Here is a 25,064-nt window from a genome sequence, read left to right as displayed (position 1 = left end):
GCCCGACCGAGACTCGAACTCGGGAACTTTGCCTTTCGCGGCCAAGTGCTCTACCATCTGAGCTACCGAAGCACGACTCACGCCTCCTCCTCACAGCTTTACTTCTGCCAGTATCTCGTCTCCTACCTTCCAAACTTTACAGAAGCTCGCCTGCGAAACTTGCAGAACTAGCCCACCTGAAAGAAAGGATACTGCGGAGACATGGCTTAGCCACAGCCTGGGGTATGTTTCCAGAATGAGATTTTCGCTCTGCACACAGTTTTAATCTGCCAGGAAGTTTCATATACAGGGTGATTTAGCTACGCCTGCAAACCGCAATGCCTTCATGAACTACGCGTAAATTTTATTTCGCTCGCCAAGCAAGAGGTATTAGTATTACAGAAAAAATAAACAGGACCTTTTTATAGGAAATTTTTTGCCGTTTAATTTTTCGCTGAGATACGTTTCCGCTGGAGGCCACAGTTCTCGAGTTATTCAAGAGAAAGGCTGTTGTCGGTCACTGCGGCTTTTAGTGAAAACGTATCCCAGTACAAAATTTAACTACATAAAATTTTCTGCAAAACGGTCCTGTTCATCTTTTCTGTAGGACTAACAGTTTGCGCCAAGCGGGCGAGAGAATATGAAAAACTCGCGTGTGGTGTTAGAAGCCGTTGCAGGTAGCATAACAGCTGAAACACGCAGCATATAGAGTGCCCGAAACCTTTAGGGTCAAAATTATACTCACTGCAGAGAACTTTAAACTGTGAATGAGAATGAACATATCACCTTAATAATTTTTTATGCCTGGCGCCATAGCCACAGATCCGTTGAAAGACAATCCGTTTTTCAGCCCAGCTCTTACATAATCGATGTCACAAATATTTACCTCAGGTTTCCATTAGGGAAAAATATTTCTGCTGCAGCTAAGACATAGTAAAAGGTAATGAATTACCTCTCTGTAGCGAGAGGTTCTGAAAGGGTTAATGTGCGATGTAGCAGGATGTAATTATCAGATAGCAGACTCATGTACAGAGGATAGTTTCACGAGAAGCATCATTCTGACAGAAAGAAGTAGATCGCTGTGGACAGAAGCTTACGAGATACTGACTCGTTCAAGCGACAGAGAGCTGGACAAAGCTCTCGACGAAGAGCTGTTCACACATTAGAATCTGAGTAGGTGACGTTGAGTGGTATGAGAGAAGCTTTATCTCTAATCACCGGCCAATTTGCCCGCGAAATTCAGTCTCCGAGGAACACAGTTTGGCGAGTAGTAAACATTGTGTGCAAGCATGGTGTACTGTCACTGCAATTCTCAGCAACGAGATTGTTACTACAATCCGTGTGTGGTTAATTAATTGCACCACTTTTGTATGTTTACTCTCTATTATATGGACTATCTATTAATGTTTATGCCCTGTAAATGTCAAAGTTTTAATTCGTGCAACGGTTTTATTTTTGTATGATCAAATCTGACTGCAAAACGAAATGTTAGGGAGAGAATCTGCGACGTGTAATATTCATTCTTGAACACTGAATATCACAGTCTTTTTGTTAAAAAAATTTGTTGTGATACCTCTTCTCGCTCTTTACCTAATTGGATAGTGCCTGACTATCTCTAGGTTATGCAGGCTAAGTACTTTGCACTATTCCTGCGCTTCTTAATGTGTATTTTAGGTGGTTGTTTGTGTCGGTCCTATTGTGTGTTTGACATTTTATGGTGGTTAATGTACATCGCTGTGGCGTTTTTTTACTGTCTTACCAGGTCGGGTCATCTCGTTGTGCCCCTTCTGTGCGGTTTATTCCCGAGATTCTAGACAAGCCTATTTTCTGACTGCTGCCACTTCTCGTAGGAAAGTCGAGCTGTCTGTCTGATTCTACCCTTAATTGTCTGTACTCCTGTGATATTATGTAGCTCCCTAGTGGGGAAATCAGGTGGGAGTTTCATGATCATCCTAAGGGTTCTATTCTGGAGGCCCTGCAATCTTCGGATGTGGCAGTCTGCCACATTGCCCCACACGACTGCCGCATACTCCATTACCGGCCTTGTAAGAGCGAGAAACAGCGTAATAGATACGTCTTCTAAAGAAGGGAAGAAGATGATGATCTCCCGTCGACAAAGAAGTCATTAGTGGCGGAGCACAAGCTAGGATTGTTTCAAGGACGGGAAAGAAGTCGGACTCGCCACTTCTAAGAAACTGCCTGGAGCGATTTAAGGAAATCACAGAAAACCTACATCAGTATGGTCAGACGTGGATGCGAGTTCAACCACTGCGCCACCTCACTCCACGTGCGTCTTCTACGCTCGAAGACATATTTTCTGGAGCATGCCAGTAACGTGCTCAGTGGAGAGCCCTGGTAGAGTGCGTCCCCCCTTACATGGTGATGCTCTGAGAGAAACCCACAATTAGTCGCTCTGAGCTACAAATTATTACTCTTGACTTTGCTTTTTCGGCGCCAACTGTTAACACACACTAGTAACGACTGCACAGCCTCGCTTAATCACACTGAAATGTCGAAAGTCTTGGGAGAACGATATGCACCTATACAGATGGTGGCGTTATCGCGTACACAGCGTACAAAAGGGCAGTCGGAGCTGACATTTCTACGTAGATGATTCATTCGAAAAGGTTGTGAGCGTGTGGGTGCTATTCTGTCATTCTGCGCAACAGATTAATCTGAAATGTACCCTTTACCCTGTGGCTCCTGCAAGATGCAATTTGCACCCCAACACTACTACAGAAGTCAGACAGACGCTCCTAACGTTCTATAGAGAAATGCCTGAAAAACTTTCAGCAATAAATATCTTCTGGAGTGGTCCGCTGTAAGGAAATGACACAAAAATTCACAAAATGTCTTACGTAACTAGTGGGATACTTGGGTACTCGAGGTGTGCTAGTTAGTGTAAGAAGAACATGAAACTAACGAAAATTATTATTTATTTTGCAAAAATTCTGAGAAATCACAATGGCACTTTTAGTTATGAACTGAACAAGTTATTTCCGGGTTCTTTTCGGAATGTGAAGTTACCTCTTAAGGATAGGATTCGCTAATGAAATTTCTATACAAAGTTTAAGATTGTTATTGACTTGGCAGAATGGCTGAGAGCTGCACCTACTCAACTTGAATAATTATCTGTTAGAATGTTGCTAGGTACGGTCGAGGCTGTCGCGTGTAAAATGCAGTGAAGTGTACCGTTGTGGAGGAAATATGGGGCTCGCAAGAGCTGTAGCACACAATACCGTAAGCTGCGATGACTGCTGTCTGCGCCGCTCCCTGCTGACAAATAAGGTAACTCTCGTTCTATCTGGATTGACCTTCGCCAATCAAACTCTCCCTACACGTTGATGAAGTCAAGGACTCCCATTCGCCCCTAGTCTAACTATTGGCGTGGTACACTGGTCAGATAACCAGTCCACCGCGATGCCACTAAAAAATTCGCTCGCAGGCGTTTAACTATAACTCTGTTCGTTCACACCGCACAATAAGTGTGGCGGCCAACACAGTGAACAACGCTTAATCGCAAGGACTCAATATAGAGTCGCACTCCGATTCGCTCTCGACAGAGGTGCTCTCCCAGTGAAGTGCTGTGGAGAGACTTTTCCCTCGCTCTTTGAGTACACATGCGAGCGCACACACTCTCGTTACGTCTTCTCGCTCCAAGAGTGACAATGGAACGGCCCCTCTCCACGCCAGACGTGAAGGGGTATATCTTTCAGTCTGTTCCATTACTCCTTCAGCTCAAGGTGTCAGGAACATCGTCTGCGAATCAGCATTGCTCTTCTAAAACGGGAGAATGACGTTTCGTTTAAGGTCACCAATCCGGAAATCTGTAGCATCGGCGTTTGGCGTTTGCTGTCTCCCTGTGAAAACCTCTGAAACTGCGTGCTATGTTTGCAAAGAATGTGAAGGCTGGCCGCTCCCACACAATTTAGCGGAATTTGCTTTTAAGCCAAACAGGGGGTCGTTCTTCCTTTCACTCGGGCAAACACTGTATGCTCTACGGGTGGTCACCGGCCAATGTAGATAGGTTGGCTCGTCCTCTGAAGGGACCGGCCTCCCGGCGTGTGGTCTGCCTCTCCCGAACTAAAACTTCCTGTGACCATCGTGTCTGGAATGTGTGTGTGTGTACGCCATCCCCCAGTATTTCAATCTCGGTGCACATTTGCGATTTACTAGTTATTTGCATATCGTTTACATGAATTCATACAAAATTGACTTTATCTTATCGAGTTTGGGTTCGAATGAAGCGTCTTTATGTGCAGAATATGATTGAGAGAGTGGAATATGTAAGCAACGAAGGTCAGGAGACCACGACGTCTTACAAGGTTACCGAAGTCATTATGGCCACACGAGGGGAATTAATAGACGTTGAATGTGGAATGGTAGTTGGAGCTAGACGGAAGGGTCATTACATTTCGAAAACCGTAAGGGAATTCATTATTCCGAGCTCAAAAGTGTGCCGAGAATACCAAATTTGAAGTGGTACCTCTCACCACAGACAACGCAGTGGCCGCCCGCCGTATTGGCTGGACCCTAGACGACTGAAAAACAGTGGACTGGTCAGATGAGCCCTGATTTCTGTTGGTTAGAGTGTGGTGCAGACCTCACGACGCCAGGGATGCATCAACAAGGCACTGTGCAAGCTGGTGGTGGCTCCATAATCATGCGGGCTGTGTCTACATGGAGTGGGTCCTCTGGTCCAACTGAACCGATAGTTGACTGGAAATGATTATGTTCGGCTTTTTCAGCCATTCATGGAAGTCATGTTTCCAAACAGTGATGGAATTTTTGTGGATGACAATGCGCTATGTCACCGAGCCACAGTTTTTCGCGACTGGTTTTAAGAACATTCTCGACAATTCGAGCGAATGATGTGGCCATCCGGATCGCCAGAGATGAACCGCATCGAACATTTATGGGACATAATCAGGAGGTCAGTTCGCACACAATTTCCTGTACCGGCAACAATTTCGTAATTATGGACAGCTAGTGAGGCAGCATACTGTGCTGCACATGTTAGCCTGTATTTAGCCATATTAGTAATTTTTCCTTTAGGAATGGTCAGTTTCCTGAACGATCAAAGCACTCAGTAGTGAAGCCGCTTTTTTTAAAAAGGGAGAGTCCGCCCCCAGTAGCTGAGTGGTCAGGGCGTCAGAATATCAATCCTAAGGGCCCGGGTTCGATTCCCGGCTGGGTTGGAGATTTTCTCCACTCAGGGTCTGGGTGTTGTGTTGTCCTAATCATCATTATTTCATCTCCATCGACGCCCAAGTCGCCGAAATGGCGTCAAATCGAAAGGCTTGCACCCGGCGAACGGTCTACCCGATGGGAGGCCCTAGTCAGAGAACATTCACATTTATGTAAAAAGGGATAACGCAGATAATTCTAGACATATTTCTATGCCATCATTGTTTGCTGAAGTTATGAAAAGGCTGTGTATGAAGGATAATTGATAATTTTATTTCACATTATTTGCTATCAAATGTACAGTTCGGCTTTAGAAGTCGTTTAACAATTGAAAATGCTATATTCTCTTTTCTCTGTGATGTAATGGATGGATTAAACAAAAGATTTCGAACTCTAGGCATATTTTTTTATTTAACTAAGGCGTTTTTTGTGTTGATTAGAAAATATTGCTCCAGAAGTTGGACCATTATGGAATACGGGGAGTAGCTCACAGTTGGTTCACCTCTTACTTTAGCAACAGACAGCAAAAGGTCATTATCACAATGTTGAGAATGACTGTGATGTGGGGTCTGATAGGGGTACAGTCAAGTGGGGGGTGCCCCAGGGATCAGTGCTGGGGCCACTCCTGTTCTTTATTTATGTAAATGATATGCCCTCTAGTATTACGAGTAACTCTAAAATATTTCTGTTTGCTGATGACACTAGCTTGTAGTAAGGAATGCTATGTGCAAGACTGACTCGGTTTCAAATAGGCCAGTAATTTCATAGCTTGTAGAAAATAAACTAACGCTCAATCACAATAAGATTCAGTTTTTACGGTTTCTAACACACGATTCAACAAAACCTGACGTTTTAATTTCACAGAATGGACATATGATTAGTGAAACTGAACAGTCAAAATTTCTAGGTGTTCAGATAGGTAGTAAACTGTCGTGGAAAGCCCACGTTCAGGATCTTGTTCAAAGACTTAATGCTGCCATTTTTACTATTCGAACGGTATCTGAAATGAGTGACCGTTCGACACGAAAATTAGTCTACTTTTCTTATTTTCATTCGCTTATGGCGTATGGTATTATATTTTGCGGTAACTCTTGCCATTCTAAAAGGATATTTTTTGCTCTGAAACGGGCGGTTCGGGCAATATCTGGTCCAAGTTCACCAACCTCTTGTCAACCCCTGTTCACCAGCCTAGGTCTATTGACATTGGCCTCACAATATATATATTCTTTACTGTCGTCTCGCCGGCCGGTGTGACCGAGTGGTTCGAGGTGCTTCAGCTTGGAACCGCGCGATCGCTACGGTCGCAGGTTCGAATCCTGCCTCGGGCATGGATGTGTGTGATGTTCTTAGGTTAGTTAGGTTTAAGTAGTTCTAAGTTCTAGGGGACTGATGACCTCAGATGTTAAGTTCCATAGTGGTCAGAGCCATTTGAACCATTTCTTGAACTGTCGTCACTTCTTACCAATATCAGATTATTTCCAAGAATTAGCAGTTTTCACTCAGTTAATACTCGGCAGAAATCCAACCTGCATTTGGATTAGACTTCCTTAACTCTTGTACAGAAAGGTATACGGTATACTGCTGCATCCATTTTCAATAAGTTACCACTCGAATTAAAAAATCTTAGCAATAATCCACGCGCTTTCAAATCGAAACTGAAGAGTTTCCTCATGGGTCAATCCTTCAATTCTGTTGAGGAGTTCCTTGAAAAATTAAGCTGATTCTTGTTGTCTTTCCTATCTTAATTTTGAGGTGGTTTTCAGAGAGAAAAGTTTCTAAAAGCTTTGAAATTATGTATAGAGTTTGTTGGAAGTCATGGAGTGCTCTCATTTTCGAACACTGGATCAATGTAATCTGGGTAATTTGTGCACTGTGTTTTGGTGCCTCAAGGCATGCATACTGTTTCGAACTTTAATATTTGTCTTATTGTGTAAAATAGTTAACGTAAGGTTATTATTCTTGATGGGTGGACTGTGACAGCACTTTAAATTTTTAAATTCTACCAATAATTATATGAGAAATACTGAAAATGAAATTTTTGTTGTCCTTGAGACCGTTAGAAGAAGCAACCTGCAACTGGTATCAGGTGTTTGTAGCCGCATTGTAACATAAGTTTTTTCCTCTATTAGGTTGGAACACCCTGTATACTGAGAGTTATGATTATGTGTAATAGATACAATTATCCTATCGCATAAAAAAAGCTTGTGCAAAAGTGGTCAGCAAGACGCTAGATATTTTCAGCAGGGTGTTTGCAAATTCGTTGTAACGTTTGTTGCGGCGGAAACTGTAGTTGTTTCCGTATTGTGTTCCGCGGTTTCTATGTTCCCGAGTGTTCGATCTGGTTTCTCTTCACCATTTCACACGTTTCGTTTATTCTTGTGCCGACGCTTCGGTACCTAGCTCCTGTTACCTGTAATTAGGGAGGGAAAAAATTTTTCGTAGCTGTTGCGTCAGATACGCCGCAATGCGTTGACCTGCGCTCGTTGCAAGCCAAGTTATTAAATTCTTACGCTACGAAGTGCTCTTTAGATGTACACACGTCTCCTTTACTCAAATGGTTACATTACGATACGTGACTTCATCAGTTACGTAAAACTGATTTATCGCACAAGGTCGATAAGCATTCACAGTTGGCATGTTTTCTGATGGAAGGTACTGACCGATGCAAACGCATAGATTAAGCTGTAAGGGACAGCTCGTTACGAGGATGACTCATGGTTAAAATTACTTGTTTACCTCTAAGTCGCAGGTCGTACTTTATGTAACACAGTACGCTCTGACGGTCACGTGTACGAAATTCTTGCACAGTTGTGACACGAGTACTACACTCCTGGAAATGGAAAAAAGAACACATTGACACCGGTGTGTCAGACCCACCATACTTGCTCCGGACACTGCGAGAGGGCTGTACAAGCAATGATCACACGCACGGCACAGCGGACACACCCGGAACCGCGGTGTTGGCCGTCGAATGGCGCTAGCTGCGCAGCATTTGTGCACCGCCGCCGTCAGTGTCAGCCAGTTTGCCGTGGCATACGGAGCTCCATCGCAGTCTTTAACACTGGTAGCATGCCGCGACAGCGTGGACGTGAACCGTATGTGCAGTTGACGGACTTTGAGCGAGGGCGTATAGTGGGCATGCGGGAGGCCGGGTGGACGTACCGCCGAATTGCTCAACACGTGGGGCGTGAGGTCTCCACAGTACATCGATGTTGTCGCCAGTGGTCGGCGGAAGGTGCACGTGCCCGTCGACCTGGGACCGGACCGCAGCGACGCACGGATGCACGCCAAGACCGTAGGATCCTACGCAGTGCCGTAGGGGACCGCACCGCCACTTCCCAGCAAATTAGGGACACTGTTGCTCCTGGGGTATCGGCGAGGACCATTCGCAACCGTCTGCATGAAGCTGGGCTACGGTCCCGCACACCGTTAGGCCGTCTTCCGCTCACGCCCCAACATCGTGCAGCCCGCCTCCAGTGGTGTCGCGACAGGCGTGAATGGAGGGACGAATGGAGACGTGTCGTCTTCAGCGATGAGAGTCGCTTCTGCCTTGGTGCCAGTGATGGTCGTATGCGTGTTTGGCGCCGTGCAGGTGAGCGCCACAATCAGGACTGCATACGACCGAGGCACACAGGGCCAACACCCGGCATCATGGTGTGGGGAGCGATCTCCTACACTGGCCGTACACCACTGGTGATCGTCGAGGGGACACTGAATAGTGCACGGTACATCCAAACCGTCATCGAACCCATCGTTCTACCATTCCTAGACCGGCAAGGGAACTTGCTGTTCCAACAGGACAATGCACGTCCGCATGTATCCCGTGCTACCCAACGTGCTCTAGAGGGTGTAAGTCAACTACCCTGGCCAGCAAGATCTCCGGATCTGTCCCCCATTGAGCATGTTTGGGACTGGATGAAGCGTCGTCTCACGCGGTCTGCACGTCCAGACGGAACGCTGGTCCAACTGAGGCGCCAGGTGGAAATGGCATGGCGAGCCGTTCCACAGGACTACATCCAGCATCTCTACGATCGTCTCCATGGGAGAATAGCAGCCTGCATTGCTGCGAAAGGTGGATATACACTGTACTAGTGCCGACATTGTGCATGCTCTGTTGCCTGTGTCTATGTGCCTGTGGTTCTGTCAGTGTGATCATGTGATGTATCTGACCCCAGGAATGTGTCAATAAAGTTTCCCCTTCCTGGGACAATGAATTCACGGTGTTCTTATTTCAATTTCCAGGAGTGTATGTTGCAATTCACTTTCGTTAAAAGTTACGAAACTTGGTGACTGGTGGACTGTACGGTCATTTCCTCAAGTCACCAATATGCAACTGTGATACCATAAAAGAAAACTGAATCTTGGTATGGAGTTAGGGAAAGAGAGAACTTTTTAATCTGTAAACCACAAACCATGTACCGGCTGGTTGTAATTAAAGTGCAGCTACTCGCAGAGGTCCAGTGTGGGCTGTAATTATCGTATGGCATCGAAACTTCGTAGATATGCTAATGCGTTAATGCGAAACCGATTTACGCTGGAAAAAAATTAGTTCCAATTTTGGCCACCAGGTGCAAGCCTGGCACTGTGATTGCAAAAAAGGCGTATAGAAAGTTTTCAATATGTAATGGATTAGGAACGGGACATGGGCAGAAAAGGTCAAGCATCTCACAGCACCATAATGTCGATTTTATTATTAGCACCCGCTTACACAGTTTGTTCAATATGAGAACCGGAGATGTTGCCGCCGCCAATCGACCGCGTGGTGAAGAGATGCCGGGGCTAGACTTCAGTTAAGTAGTTTTAATTCGACATGGTACCACGGTACTATAGGTTTTAATTTTAATGTTGACTGTGCCTTACTCTGGCATGTTATAGTAATTTTATGCTTCTGAAGAAGGCTAGATTAATTTAGCAGGAAACCGGGTAAAGACCAGAAAAATTGCGCAACTGAGGCTGATCCTTCAAAATATCAGTTAATCTATGCATGCAGTTTGTATTATAGAAAGAGATACCGGCCACCAAACAACATCCTCTCCTTGTTCCCTTGGTGAAAGACTACAGAGACAAGAAGAAGACATAAAACTGTCTTTGGTTGGTTTTCAATCTTTACTTCTCATAGCATTCACCTAGAGAGCTTTTCGAGTTAAGAAACGTGAAGACAAATGACAGTAGTAAAACCACTACAATAAACGTCAGTAAAAGGAAACAATGCAATCAAGATTCATGTAACTAAAAGAAAGTATCATGTGAATGAGCTCACTTACTGACGAAATGCCATTCTTTTACTCTTTAGACAATAATCTGAGTGATTAGTACACCCGTATGTGACGCAAGCTGGAATTTTTGATCAAAACACTTCAACCAGAAGCTAATGTTTGGGGCAACTAACATGGTGGGCGTCCGCTTCAAGTTTAAAACGTCATGACAATACCCCTTATTATGCCTCCATGCAAAATTCTCAGGCATTTCTAACAGTGGTTGTCTATCACTAAAGTGCAGATTCAGAATTACCAGATGTTACAGGCAATACTACGGTTTTTGCAATTACTCCGTCATTTGGGTTTGGTTGGTTGTCAGTTTCTCACGAGATATATACTGTTCTTCAGCGTAGTCTTAGGTTTAGTGCAGTCCTGCAGTTAAGACGTATGCGAACATTTACAGATCAGAGGAAATATGAAGTCCCTAGTCTCCTCATACAGTCATCATAAAAGTGTAGAAAACAATCAGCCCAAAACCCTGGTGTCTGGATTTGGCGGTAAATTCCAAACATCGTATACACACAGGAATCAATAAACCTGACCTGGAAAAAATATTTCATGTACCCTAAGTCAGCACACGCCGGGTAGCTGCGCGTGTTAAAGCACACACTCCCGGGATGGGGAGGCACGCTGTCTTCAGTTGAATTCTGTCCAGCGGATTAACGACGAGAGCCGGCGTACCGTCAGGCTGAATGCGGTTTTTAGGTGGTTTTCCACATTTCGGTAGGTGAATACCGAGCTGGTAACCACATTACCTCAGAGACACACTACGCAATCATTAAAAAACTTTCTCACATCTGCAATCAGAATTTACTGTGGACATAGACGGAAGGGGTGCACTGATTCCGTTCTGAGGGGTGAGTAGGAGACTGACGAGAATTAGATGTTTAGGCCCCTTAAACCCTAATCAGCAGCAGCAGCTTAAATATAGGCAACCCAACTTGCGTAATCATCCGATTTGCAACTGAGAATGACTGAATCAAAATTCATTGCATACTGTACTGAGTACGGCATTTAAGAAATGCTTGTACACAGGGGACCGATTATCAATTTTGTGCCTGTTAAATATTCCAACAGAATTCTCTCTTCTTAAAATGAAACTCTGGACGTACTTGTACAGATAGAATGCTGACGAACAAAATATCTCCTTGTTTAATGTAGTGACTGGAACTAAGTGTGATAGTAATTTCACATACGAAATCTCGGTTAGGATGATAGATCTATTGCATGATCAGAGGTCTTAATGCGGTTGGAATGTGTCGGTTAGGTTCTGAGCGGGCGAAGGCAGCTAATTTAAAAAAGAGGGCACGTTGAAACGTAAAGCTTCCTGATATTTATATTGGTCTCAATATAGGTTGAGGTATTACATGTCATGCGTATTATTCGGTCGACTTCCCGCTTGGATGACGCAAGTTACAACCTCCTGCCACTAGAGGGCTCCGAATTGAAGCATGGAACATGGCGGAGTGTAACGTAACTATGTATGTCAGTGAGAAACAGCGATCTATAATCGAGTTTCCAACCGCAGAGTTCGTCCACATATGGAGCATCCTGTCCTTCAGCATGAAAATGCCAGACAACACATGTTCACTGTCTTCCATACAGTCGGAACTTGGCAGCATCCGATTTTCATCTGTTTCCAAAACTTAAAGAACACCTTCGAGGACTTCACTTTCATAGTGACGAAGCGGTGCAAGCAGAGGTGAGGTTGTGATTTCGACAACAGAGTCAAACGTTCCACAGTGTCGGCATCGACAAACTTGTCTTTCATTGGAAAAAATGTGTTTGTCACCAGGGCGAAGCAAATATTGTCGCTCCTTAAAAAGAGCAAAATTGTCGTGTTCCATCCTTCCCTATCCAAATAAATAAATACTCCTGAAACAGCAAAGATGTCCGATCTTTCCCTGTGCTTCCCCACCACTCACCCGCAGCAAAGCTGCAGCACAAGAGGCGGTAATGCCGGCTACTCCCGCCATCATTTCCGTCCCACTGTCCACCTTCCAGGAGCAGGTTGCCCTGAAGGACCAGCAGATCGCGGAACAGCTGGAGCTGATCGCAGAGCTGATGGGCAGCGAAAACACACGAACAGAAACACCCACACCACACACACAGGCACCTGCTGAACAACAGAAGGACATGCCCCCTATTTCACCTCTGGTGGCCCAGGCACCGACGGAACCGGATCCAGAGCCGACAGAGGACACAACAAACACAGATGGAGACGGGCCGTGGCAGCAGGTCGGCCCAAGGCGCAAACAGCAGCCAACTACGCAAACAAGTGAGCCCACAAACTCACGAGGCAACGGCCGAGCGCTGCTGCCAACACCATCCACGCCGCGAACAAACAATAACAACACAGGGACCAACACAAACAACCCTGCGACTGCAGCAACCACAAACATACACGCAGCTACGCAGAACACAAACAACACCGCGACTGGCTTCCCACCGGTCATCATTCATAACTATGGAGACCTAAGTCTCCTAAACAAAGAATTTAACAAAAAGCACAGCCCCACAACATACTACTCTAAGCTCACCGGGGAACACGCCGCACTGTACGTGGCGAACAAGGCAGACTACACGAATCTACTGGACTTTCTCAAAGAAAGGAAGGTAGAACACTTCACGTACAGGACAATCTTGGAAAAAACACAACAGTACGTGATTAAGGGGATAGACTCACGAACCCCGACCGACACGGTACACAACGAACTCTCTGCTCTCGGGTGGGAGTGCATTCGGGTAAACCGGATGTCAGAGTTTGGCACAGCGAGACCGCCACATAACTACATGGCGGAGCTGGCCGACACGGCCAAATCCCGCGACCTGCTGAAGTTAAAATTATTTCTTCACATGGTCGTTAATGTAGAGGTGTACAACACGCCGCGCACCCCCCAACAATGCCACAACTGCCAGCGCTATGCGCACGCGGGTATCAGATGCGGTCTCGCACCCCGCTGCCGCATTTGCGCTGGCGGTCACACAACCCAACGCTGCAAACTACCCCATACAGCACCTCGCAAGTGCGCCAACTGTGGTGCTGCCCATCCGGCAAACTACAGAGGGTGCATTGCATACAAAGCAGCTCTGAGGCGCAAAATCGCGAAACATGCGAAACCAACCGCCATCACAGTTCCAAAACCGCCCCCGCGCCCAGTAAGAAGTGGAATATCCTTCGCTGGAGCGGTCGTTGGCAGCCCCAGCAGCGCGGGACGGTCAGAGGAGCCCCAGAGCTCAGAACACGCTCAGCAAACACCCCCAGCAACAGACACACAACAGACAAGCACAACAAATGACACCACACCCGCACCGGGCACACCACACGAAAGAAGCAACAACACCACCCTACCCCCTGAGATCGCGAACTGCAGCCCACCACAGGCTACAGAAAACGCACCCACACAGGGACAACCACAGCGCCAGAGGAGGAGGAGAAGGAGAAACAGCCGCAGCACGAGGAACACGACCACACCACAACAAGTACACAGGCAACAGAACACCAACACCCACGAACACATCCCGGACACCAACTCAACAACCCACATAACACACCCACTCACCACAGAAAATACACAGGCGCCCACAACTACCACACGAACAACCGACTCGCAGGCCAGCCCTCACCAAACGCCAACACTGGAACAAGCGGCCGCTAACACGACCAACAACTCACAGGCCGACATGACCAACATTACAACAACATTCCAGAGAATAATGGAAACATTATTCCCCGGACGCACGACCACCGAAATAGTCACGAAGATTATGGGGTGTGTCTCACAACTTTTCATGCGGTTCATGTCGGGTACGCTCAACTGGACTAGCTTCCAAGCCACTATCACACCGCTTTTTACACTACTACATGGATAATACACCACACCAGCCCCGAAACGCAGACTTAAACACAATCACACAGATCCTGTTCTGGAATGCCAACGGGATCGCAAACAAAAAAGCCGAGATGGCCGCGTTCATGGAGCGAAAGGGTATCCGAATCGCTCTTGTGAACGAAACACTGCTTAAGCCTCGCAAACAACTAAACCTCCCAGGTTATTGCGTCTATCGTACCGACCGAGCGGATGGCAGGAGGGGAGGCGGCACAGCAATCATTATACACAGAGACATAGACCACACGAACATCGAGCTCCCAGCACTTGAAAGACTAGAGGCTACGGCCGTCAGGGTCAAGTTCAACGGAGCCAACACCACACTGGTATCGCTATACAATCCTAAAAACATAGTAACACGCGATATCAGCACAGTACTCAACATAGCACCGCGGGTAATAGCCGCTGGAGACCTCAACGCAAAACACCCCGATTGGAACTCACGAATACGAACCTCCAACGGCAAGAAACTGTACGAACACGCACTAGGCCGAAACTACATTATACTCGGGCCGGACGTTCCCACGTTCGTGCCTACACAGGCTCGACATAGGCCAGACGTGCTAGACATAGCCCTCATAAAGGGCATCACATGCACACTCAACCTAACGGTTGAAAACGATCTGGACTCAGACCACATGCCTGTAATACTGCACATGGAAGAGACACCGCAGGACATCGAACCACGCAGGATGCTTAACTACAAGCGTGCGAACTGGACACTGTTCAAGGAAACGCTTGATAGTCGCATTCCTGACACCCACGAAATTAACAACACACAGCAAATCGATGAGGCTGTGGAGGCTCTCACAACTGCCGTCCAAGACGCAATGACTGACGCCATTCCATTTACAACACCAAGACAACACTCTACGGCCCTGCCCCAGGAAATCCTCGGCCTTATCTCAATGAGGAACCGCCTCAGGAGATACTGGCAGCGTACCAGGCGCCCGTTCTATAAACTGCACGTCAACAGACTCCAGGGCATAATACGGAATAAAATCCAAACATTCAGAAACGAACAATGGGGACAGAAACTCGCTCGGCTGGATACCACACGTCCTGGCGTGTGGCAGCTGGCCAGACACTTCACCAGGGAGAAACATTACATTCCCACGTTACAAGGACCAGACGGCCCAGCCTACTCCGCGACGGAGAAGGCAGAGCTCATGGCCACAACACTTGCAGCGTCCTTCATGCCGAATTTGGTTCCTTCAGACCCAGCATTCACACTTGAAACGGACCAGGAGGTTACACGACTTGTAGCCCAGCCCTCGCGCGACGAAATAAGACGTACTAGCACAAATGAAGTCACATGGGCTATCAAGCACACCAACGCTAGAAAAGCCCCTGGGCCTGATGGCATTCAAAACCGTGTCCTTCAGGAGTTCACGGATAAAGCCGTAGAATACCTCACACACCTAACGAATGCCATCCTGACACACCAACACTTCCCTGACTTTTGGAAGGCGGCCAAGGTCCTGATGTTCAGGAAGCCAGGGAAAGACCACTCCCTCCCACAAAATTACCGACCCATCAGTCTACTGTGCTCGCTCAGCAAGATTGTTGAGAAGGTAATACTAAAACGTATCACTAGGCATTGCATCGCCAACGACACCCTAAGACCGGAGCAATTCGGCTTTAGGAATCACCACTCGACAACACAACTCCTCCGCGTAGTCGAACATATAACACACGGCTACAACATGAACAAAGCCACAGGGGCCGTGTTCCTAGACATCGAAAAGGCTTTCGATCGTCTCTGGCACAACGGACTCATACGCAAACTAAGCGAAGCTGGTTTCCCAGACGGACTCGTACGTCTCATACACTCATATCTCACGAACAGATGTTTCAACACTAACGTGCAGGATAAACAATCAACACAACACGGTACCCAAGCTGGAGTACCCCAAGGAAGCATCCTGGGGCCCATCTTGTTTAACCTGTACATTAATGACTTCCCAGCGACACGAAACACGACGTTAGCCGTCTACGCGGATGACACAGCCATCCTCGCGCAAGACTGGAAACCGTCGAACATCAACTCACGAATACAGACAGCACTCAGAACAGCTGAGCCTTGGCTGGAGCGATGGCGTATTAAAGTAAACGTCGACAAGTGCGAAGCAGTTCTGTTCACACGCAGACCGAAACTACTGCGCAAACACCAACACTGTAAACCGATAACACTACATACACGCCCAATACGTTTCCGAGAGAAAGTCAGATACCTAGGTGTCTGGCTGGACCGGAAACTTACATGGGGGGACCACATCGAATACGTTGCCAACCGAGCGCACGCGAGGCCCAAACAGCTCTACCCAGTGCTCAACAGGGAAAGCACACTGAATAGGAGGGTGTCGAGGTCCTTATACATGACACTGATTAGACCTCTGATGACGTACGCAGCTCCCGTCTGGGGATATGCAGCTCCCACACGACTGCGCCGCCTGCAGATCATACAGAACAAAGTGCTACGAATCATTAGCAATGCTCCACGCTACACACGCACCGTGGATCTTCACCATGAATACCGCCTTGATACCCTCAAGGAAGTATTCAAGAAACACGCCACACGACTATACAGGAACTCGAGACACTCGAACAATCCTTTCATCCTCACTCTGGGAAACTACGATCACAACCACAGATGGAAACACAAGCGACCAAAGACACTGCTAGCTAGGGCATAACCACCTATGGTAAACTAACATACGCAAACAGCGACAAACGTCGGTAAGCCCCTGCATACCAGCAACACTGACTGGCAACTACCAGCTGCTGTTAGAGCCGACCAACAGGCCACAGCAGGGACACCGACGAGCTCGCCCACAGACGCACGAACAATCTCCCAACAGTCCCTCACACTGTGCCTCCGGTATATGACCTATCGGACACAAGACCGATAACAAACATAACTGTTGCAGGTTGCAGGACGCTGAACGAGGACTCTGTACCAGCACCCAGCGCCAGCCGCCGAGCAGCACAAACGCACAACGTCAAGGTATCGACATGCATGATACCCACTACTAACAAAGCCTATCCTTGCACAACCTATCGCAGGCAGCAAGACAACCGCTACTGCTCTTGCCGCCCGACCTAACTTTCGCAGAGGTTTTTTTCCCTTGGCTCTTGCCTTGGCACTTTTTTTCCTCTGCCCTTCAGACCGCTACCCTTCGTCAGATTTCGACCAATCTATCTCCAGATGAGCGCGTATTAATGGTTAATCCTAACCAGACGTACGCAAACATCGCAGTACCCACATCCTGCGACACCTCACTTTAGTGAATACTAACCCTTATGCAGAGATGGCAGTAGACCTTTTGTGTTGGCCATCATGCCGGTGTGGGCGTGGAGGGGCTCCACCTCTATTTAAAAAAAAAAAAGGGGCGACTACAGGAGATAGGCAAAAAAATGTGAACAGTGGTAGTAATCGGATGGTTGTGTTTGACGGTCAATAATGCACGTAAGGCAAGCGTCACGCTGGACTGTGCGTGTTCAGTACGGACTAGGCACCAGTGAAGGTTGTTTGCCAGTAGTGCACACGTCTTATTTGCATTCAGAGGCTTAGGTCGACGTGCAATGAAAGATCTAACAGAGTTCCAAAGAGGGCAGATTGTGGGGGCCCGATTAGCTGGACCATCAGTAACCAAGACAGCGAACTAACTGAATGTTTTAAGAGCAACTGTTTCAACAGTCATGGCAGCCAACACAAAATATGAAAAGACATCGTCCTGTAATCGGAATAGTGGGCGCAAACCAAAACTAAATGACAGAGATCGTCGTGCGCTAACACGAGTTGTGTCAAAACAACACAAAACTACTGTGGCTAAAGTGACTGCAGAGCTCAATAGCAATCTTCGAGACCCCGCATCTATCGACACTGTACGCCGAGAACTCGATAAAGCGAATATTCATTGAGGAGCTGCTATAACGAAACCGTTAGTGACGACAACCGACGCAAAGAAGCGTAAAGCATGGTGTCAGGAGCGTAAATCCTGGACTGCTGATCAGTGTAAACACGTCATCCGACGAGTCAACGTTTTCGTTATTTCCAACATCAAGCCGGATTTACGTCTGGAGAACGCTAAAAGAAGCCTACAATCCTGATTGCTTGCTTCCAACGGTTAATCATGGACGTGGAAGTGTGATGGTGTGGGCAGCCATATCATGGTATTCTACTGTTCCTATCATTACTCTCAAAGTCCATGTTACAGCCAACGATTAAGTGAACATTTTACATTATCAGGTGCATCCCATGATTCAAATGTTGTTCCTCAACAATGATTCCGGAAGATAATGCATCCATTCACACAACCAGGGCAGTACAATCTTGGTGTAAGGAGCATGCAACGGAACTGCAGCGTCTTTCCTGGCCAGCACAGTCCCTGGACTTGAACATTATCGAACCCTTGTGGGCGGTATTGGAGCGCAGACTCCGGAGCAGATTTCTGCCTCCCTCGCCATACAGGAGTTTAGAGAAGTTTCTCATCTATGAGTAGCATAACATTGCATTGGAGACTATACGATTGTTATATGTTGGTATTTAAAGAAGAATCGCAGTTGTATTACGGGATAATGGCGACGAACACCTTATTAATAAATAATTCCGAAGGAAGCACAGGCGTTCACATTATTTTGCCTATTCCCTGCATGTTGAGAAATAAATATGTAGACAAGAAGAATAAAAAGTGTAGAATATTTTATTTGAGAAATTCTGAGAGTTTTCACACAAAACATTCGGAGGCATTACTTTTCAGTATGCCCACCTAGGATACAGAGGGTCTGGCAACCAGTTGATGAATGGCTTACAAAGGCCTAACTTTTGTCATTGGCAACTTTTACTCTCTTTTGCTAGACTTGATCATGTCGACACGTGAACCGTTTTCCAAACATTTCCATTTTCAGAAAGAATCCGTTGTAGCAAGCTTTCGCTCCGAATTAAGCTTTCGGTTGTATACAACCAAAATTGCAACGTGCATTCAGAAATTGCGTATTACATAATAGTGTTATCCAAACTCGGCCATTGCCGGTCCCAAGCCCGGATCCTCAGCTTACAAGTGATGAGGGAGGAGGAGGGGGAGGAGTAACAACCTCGTAAAAAAACCTGGGTCCATCTGGCTCCGGATGGTAGCACCCTGTGAGGGCCCCTGCCTAGGGTTACGGGTGAAAACCGGTCAACGATCTCGTAGGCGGATGAGGAATTTTTAACTCCCAACGGCTGAGAGAGCGGAGGAACCAAAAATATCTATAACTGCAAGCGTCTGTACCCAGATTGGGCGGCTTGTGGGCAGCGTCTGTTCCTCATGTTAGGGGCGGCTGTTTTAAGAAAACCTTCTAACGCTAACAACGTTAGTCGTATTCCTGGTAGGTTACGCAAGTAATCTCCCCAACTTTGAAGAATTTCAACAGTTACAATCTTAACGCATGATGGAAATGTCTTTCAATAACGAAACTACCCCAGGTGGCCAATCCACCGTCGGCAACGACGCAAGCAGACCCATGGATTCTGGGGAGTCTGCAACACCATGCAAATCCAACAAGATTACACCCAGAAAAATCTTCAACATAGCAACTCTCAACATAAACTCTCTTCTCAAAGTGGGAAAAATTAAGCACCTTACAGACCAGTTACACACGGAAGACATACAAATTGTGGCGCTACAAGAAACTCGCTTCACTGATGAAAACACATTTGAATCAAACAAATTCAGAATATTTAAAGGAAAACCTGGAAAAATTGTAATGAAGAAATGCCCTCAGCTTGGGACAGCTTTTGCTGTAAACACAAAAATTCTGAACTCTGTCGAACATTTTTGGTCAACATCATCGAGAACATCTTTCCTCACTTTTCGATGTGCAAATAAAAAATACACATTAATCAATGTTCACGCTCCCACAAATGACAAAAATAATGCTAAAAATAGGGAAGAAACAGATGAATTCTGGGAAAACCTTAAGGATCATATATCAGAAATTCCAGAAAACAATGCAAAAATACTTCTAGGAGATTTTAACGCTCAGATTGGAAAAGAAAAGAAATTCCGCGATATTGTCGGCAACTTTCCCGCACACTAACGAACCAACAAAAATGGAGAAAGGTTAATTATGCTCTGTAAGCAGTTTAAACTCAAGCTAATGTCAACACGTTTTAAACATCTTCCCAGAAAACAAAAAACCTGGGTATCTCCGATAAAGAGTATCGGAGAATTTCAAATAGATCACGTTGCCATCTCCTCCAAATGTGAAAAAGAAATATTGAACACACGTGTCCGAAAATCTCTAAACCTCGACTCCAATCACTATCTCACGAAAATAAAAACTAAACTGATCCCACAAAACAAACAGAAAAGCAGAAACGGTGAATATAAAAACAGAAATAAAATAAATTTTGATCTTACAACCCTGAGAAATTACAACCTTAAGTCCAACTCTAACCTCAAGGATTTTCAGAAAAAACTAAAGACATTCTCCCCTTTACAAAACCTCCAAGAATTTCAGAACAACTTGATTGAGGCAACAGAAACAACCTTTCCAAAAAAGAGCAAACCGAGACACCCGTGGTGGGACAGCAACTGTAATGAAGTTCTGCATGAAAGACTTAAAGCCTGGAAAAAGTGGAACTCACATAAAACTGAAAACAACTTTGATGAATTTAAGCAAGCCAGAAAGAATGCCTCGAAAACTATTCGCAACAGCAAGAGACAATATGAAAAACAACAACTGGACTCAATCGAAGAGAATTTCAAGAAATGCAACACGGCAGCTTGGTACAAAACATTCAACCAGAAACTCCGAGGATACCAATCCCCTTGCCTAAACCTTATGAGAAATAATAAGACTCTCGCCACCAACAATACTGAAAACTGTGAAATCCTGGCTGAATATTTTGAGACACTCCTAAACTGCCAAACACCCATCCAGACTCTCAGTTTTACGCAACCAGAAACATTACCAACACATTCAACACCTCCGACACGAGAGGAAATCACAAACATAATCAAAAATCTCAAAAACAGGAAAGCATGTGGAGAAGACACAATTACAGCAGAAATGCTCAAGCTTGGGGGAGAAACATCAGTAGAAGCACTACACAAAGAACTTGAACAAGTATGAGAAACCAAGAAAATCCCAAGTCACTGGAAAACTGCCCTAATTCACCCTTTGTTTAAAAAAGGTGACAAAAGGGATGTTAACAACTATCGTGGAATATCGCTTCTCCCAGTCCCATACAAAATTCTATCAAAAGCCCTGCTCAATCGTGTATCACCAATTATAGAGGGAAAACTTGGAGAATATCAAGCTGGCTTCAGACCAGGAAGATCCTGCGCCGAACAAATTTTTAACCTCAAAACAACAATGAACTATTTATCTACAAGGAGCAAGAAATATTTCATAACATTCATTGATTTCAAAAAAGCTTATGACTCAATCGATAGGGACACACTCATCAAAACACTTCGAGAATATGAAATAGATGAAACAACAATCACCATAATCAAAGAAACATTAACAAATACAACATCAAAAGTAAAATTCCAAGGAGAAATTTCACGGCATTTCGAGGTCAAAACTGGCGTCAGACAAGGAGATGCGCTGTCCCCGTTACTCTTCAACTGTGTTCTGGATAAAGTCATAGCAGAATGGAGAAAACTAACGCAAAAACATAGAGTTAGAAAGTCCAAATTGGAGGGAAGTGATACAAAGCCATTGAAACCAACTGTTTTGCCTTCGCTGACGATCTCGCCTGTTTAGCTTACACACAAAAAGACACAATAAAACAAATAGAATTACTTAAAGAAACTGCTGAAAAAGCAGGCTTGCAAATTTCATTTGAAAAGACAGAAATCATTACAAACATCGAAAATACACCAAAGAAAATAACTACGAAATACGGGAAAATACAGGTATCTAAACATTTTAAATATCTTGGTGAACTAATTCATCCTGTGGCAAGAGGTCATCCAGCCTGCAGGGCTAGAATACAAAAAATAGAGACAGCAACTCACTACTGCAGACAAATGTATTCAAAAACTGTATATCCAAAAACATTAAACTCAGACACTACCAGACTGTCATTAGACCGCAGATACTATATGCATCAGAAACACTGGCAAATTTTACATACGCAGAACAGATACAAAATCGTGAAAGAAGAATTGTGAGGACAATTCTTGGACACAGGAAAATAACAGATGATCAAGGCAAGCCCGTATACAGACTAACAAGCAACAAAGAAGTGTATACGAAGTGCAGCAAAATTACAGACGAAATTAGAAAAAGAAGATGCTCCTTTTATGCTCATATCATGAGGATGAACCCGAATAGGCTTACAAAACAAATATTTTCGTACATCGCAAATCTAAAAAATAAAAAGTATGGTTTATCAACACAGAAAGAGATCTAAAAGAAATGGACATAGATCAGGAAACTATATTTAACAGAAACCTTTGTAGAAAAAAACTGAATTCGTTCACGGGTTTCGGTGTGAAAATTAAGAAGACTTGTGGAACTAAATGGTCTGAAGAGAGAAAAGCCGCCTTCAGCGCAAGAATGAAAGAAGTGTGGACTGAGAGAAAGAAGACTTCCCAGAAGCGCAAGAAATAACTGTTTTCACGGTCTTTAACGGCCAAATTTGTATAATAATAATAATAGTGTTATCCACGATGAGTAACTTGGGCTCATATTATCTACTTATACTATATGCCGTATATTAACTATAGAAAATACAACAGAAAAGGGGGAGGGGTAGGGCAAAACGCAAATATTATAGTATTATTCGTGGATACAGAAAGCGCAGGTCGTGTCATCTTTTTACTACGACCCAGTAGTTTCAATTTCGTCGTTTCGCCGACCATTCCCTTTTGGATTTCGTCGCATTTTTTTCCTGTAGCCTTTAAGATTTAATTTCTTTTTTCCTTTTTTTTTTTTTGCGGCGAAATCGTTTTTTCCCCAACATGTTTTGCTTTTCTTTCCTATCATTCCTTAGATTAATCAATATTTGTCGCAATTGTTTTTCTTTCATCTACATTTTTCTGTCCAATGTCTGTGATTACACGATATCCCAAAGAGATTCTGGCCGTATGTAAAGTACACCAGGAAAAAAAAAGTCAGTACCGTCACTGCGCGGTAGCGATGGAAATGTTACCGATGATGGTGCCACTAAAGCGGAGTTACTAAATACAGTTTTCCGTAATTCATTCACGAAAGAAGACGAAGTAAATATTCCAGAATTCGAAACCAGAACAACTGTTAGCATGAGTGACATAAAAGTACATATCTTAGGTGTTGTGAAACAGCTCAAATCACTTAAGACAGGCAAGTCTTCCGGTCCAGATGCTATACCAATCAGGTTCCTCTCAGAGTATGCAGACACAATAGCGCATTTCTCAGCAATCATATACTACCGCTCACTTGACGAAAGGTCTGTTCCTAAAGACTGGAAAGTAGCACAGGTCACACCAATATTCAAGAAAGGAAATAGGAGTAACCCATTGAATTACAGACCCATATCAGTGACCTCAATTTGCAGTAGGATTTTGGAGCATATACTGTACTCGAACATCATGAATCACCTTGAAGAAAATGACTTATTGATACATAACCAACACGGATTCAGAAAATATCATTCTTGCACAACACAGCTAGCTCTTTATTCCTATGAAGTAATGAGTGCTGTCGACAAGGGATATCAGATTGATTCCATATTCCTAGATTTCCAGAAGCCTTTTGATACCATTCCTCACAAGCGATTATTAATCAGATTGCGTGCATATGGAGTATTGTCTCAGTTGTGTGACTGGATTCGTGATTTCCTCTCACAGAGGTCACAGTTCGTAGTGATAGACGGTAAATCATCGAGTAGAACAGAAGTAATATCAGGCGCTCCGCAAGGTAGTGTCATAGGCCCTTTGCTGTTCCTGATTTATATAAATGATCTAGGCGGTAATCTGAGCAGCCCCCTTAGGTTGTTTGCAGACGACGCTGTAATTTACTGTCTAGTAAGATCATCAGACGATCATTTCCAATTACAAAATGATCTAGAGAGAATTTCTAATGGTGCGAAAAGTGGCAATTAGCACTAAACAAAGAAAAGTGCGAGGTCATCCACATGGGTACTAAAAGAAATCCCATGAACTTTGGGTATATGATATATCGCACAAATCTAAGGGCTGTCTATTCGACTAAACACCTCGGAATTACAATTACGAGCAACTTAAATTGGAAAGACCACATAGATAATACTATGGGGAAGGCGAAACAAAGACTGCGCTTTGTTGGCAGAACACTTAGAAGATGCGACAAACCCACTAAAGAGACAGCCTTGTCCGTCCTCTGCTGGAATATTGCTGCTCGGTATGGGATCCTTACCAGGTAGGATTGACGGAGGACATCGAAAAAGTGCAAAGAAGGGCAGCTCGTTCCGTGTTATCGCTCAATAGGGGTGAGAGTGTCACTGATATGATACGCGAGTTGGGGTGGTAGTCACTGAAACAAAGGCGGTTTTCTTTGCGGCGAGATCTATTTTCGAAATTTCAATCACCAACTTTCTCTTCCGAATGCGAAAATATTTTGTTGACACCCACCTACGTAGGGTGAAATGATCATCATAAAAAAATAAGAGAAATCAGAGCGCGAACGGAAAGATTTAGGTGTTCCTTTTTCCCACGCGCCGTTCGAGAGTGGAATGGTAGAGAAGTAGTATGAAAATGGTTCGATGAACCCTCTGCCAGGTACTTAAGTTTGA

General features: G+C 45.0%; 1 protein-coding gene across 1 annotated transcript in view; it reads left to right on the top strand.

The window, feature by feature from the left end:
- Positions 1-25,064, top strand: part of LOC126176622 (15-hydroxyprostaglandin dehydrogenase [NAD(+)]-like) — a 156,900-nt gene that overhangs the window by 45,422 nt on the left and 86,414 nt on the right. The gene's annotated exons all lie outside the window — the stretch shown is intronic.

The sequence above is a fragment of the Schistocerca cancellata genome, chromosome 3 (genome assembly GCF_023864275.1).
Source record: "Schistocerca cancellata isolate TAMUIC-IGC-003103 chromosome 3, iqSchCanc2.1, whole genome shotgun sequence".
Classification (NCBI taxonomy): Eukaryota; Metazoa; Arthropoda; class Insecta; order Orthoptera; family Acrididae; genus Schistocerca; species Schistocerca cancellata.
This window is presented reverse-complemented; position numbering and strand designations above follow the sequence as displayed.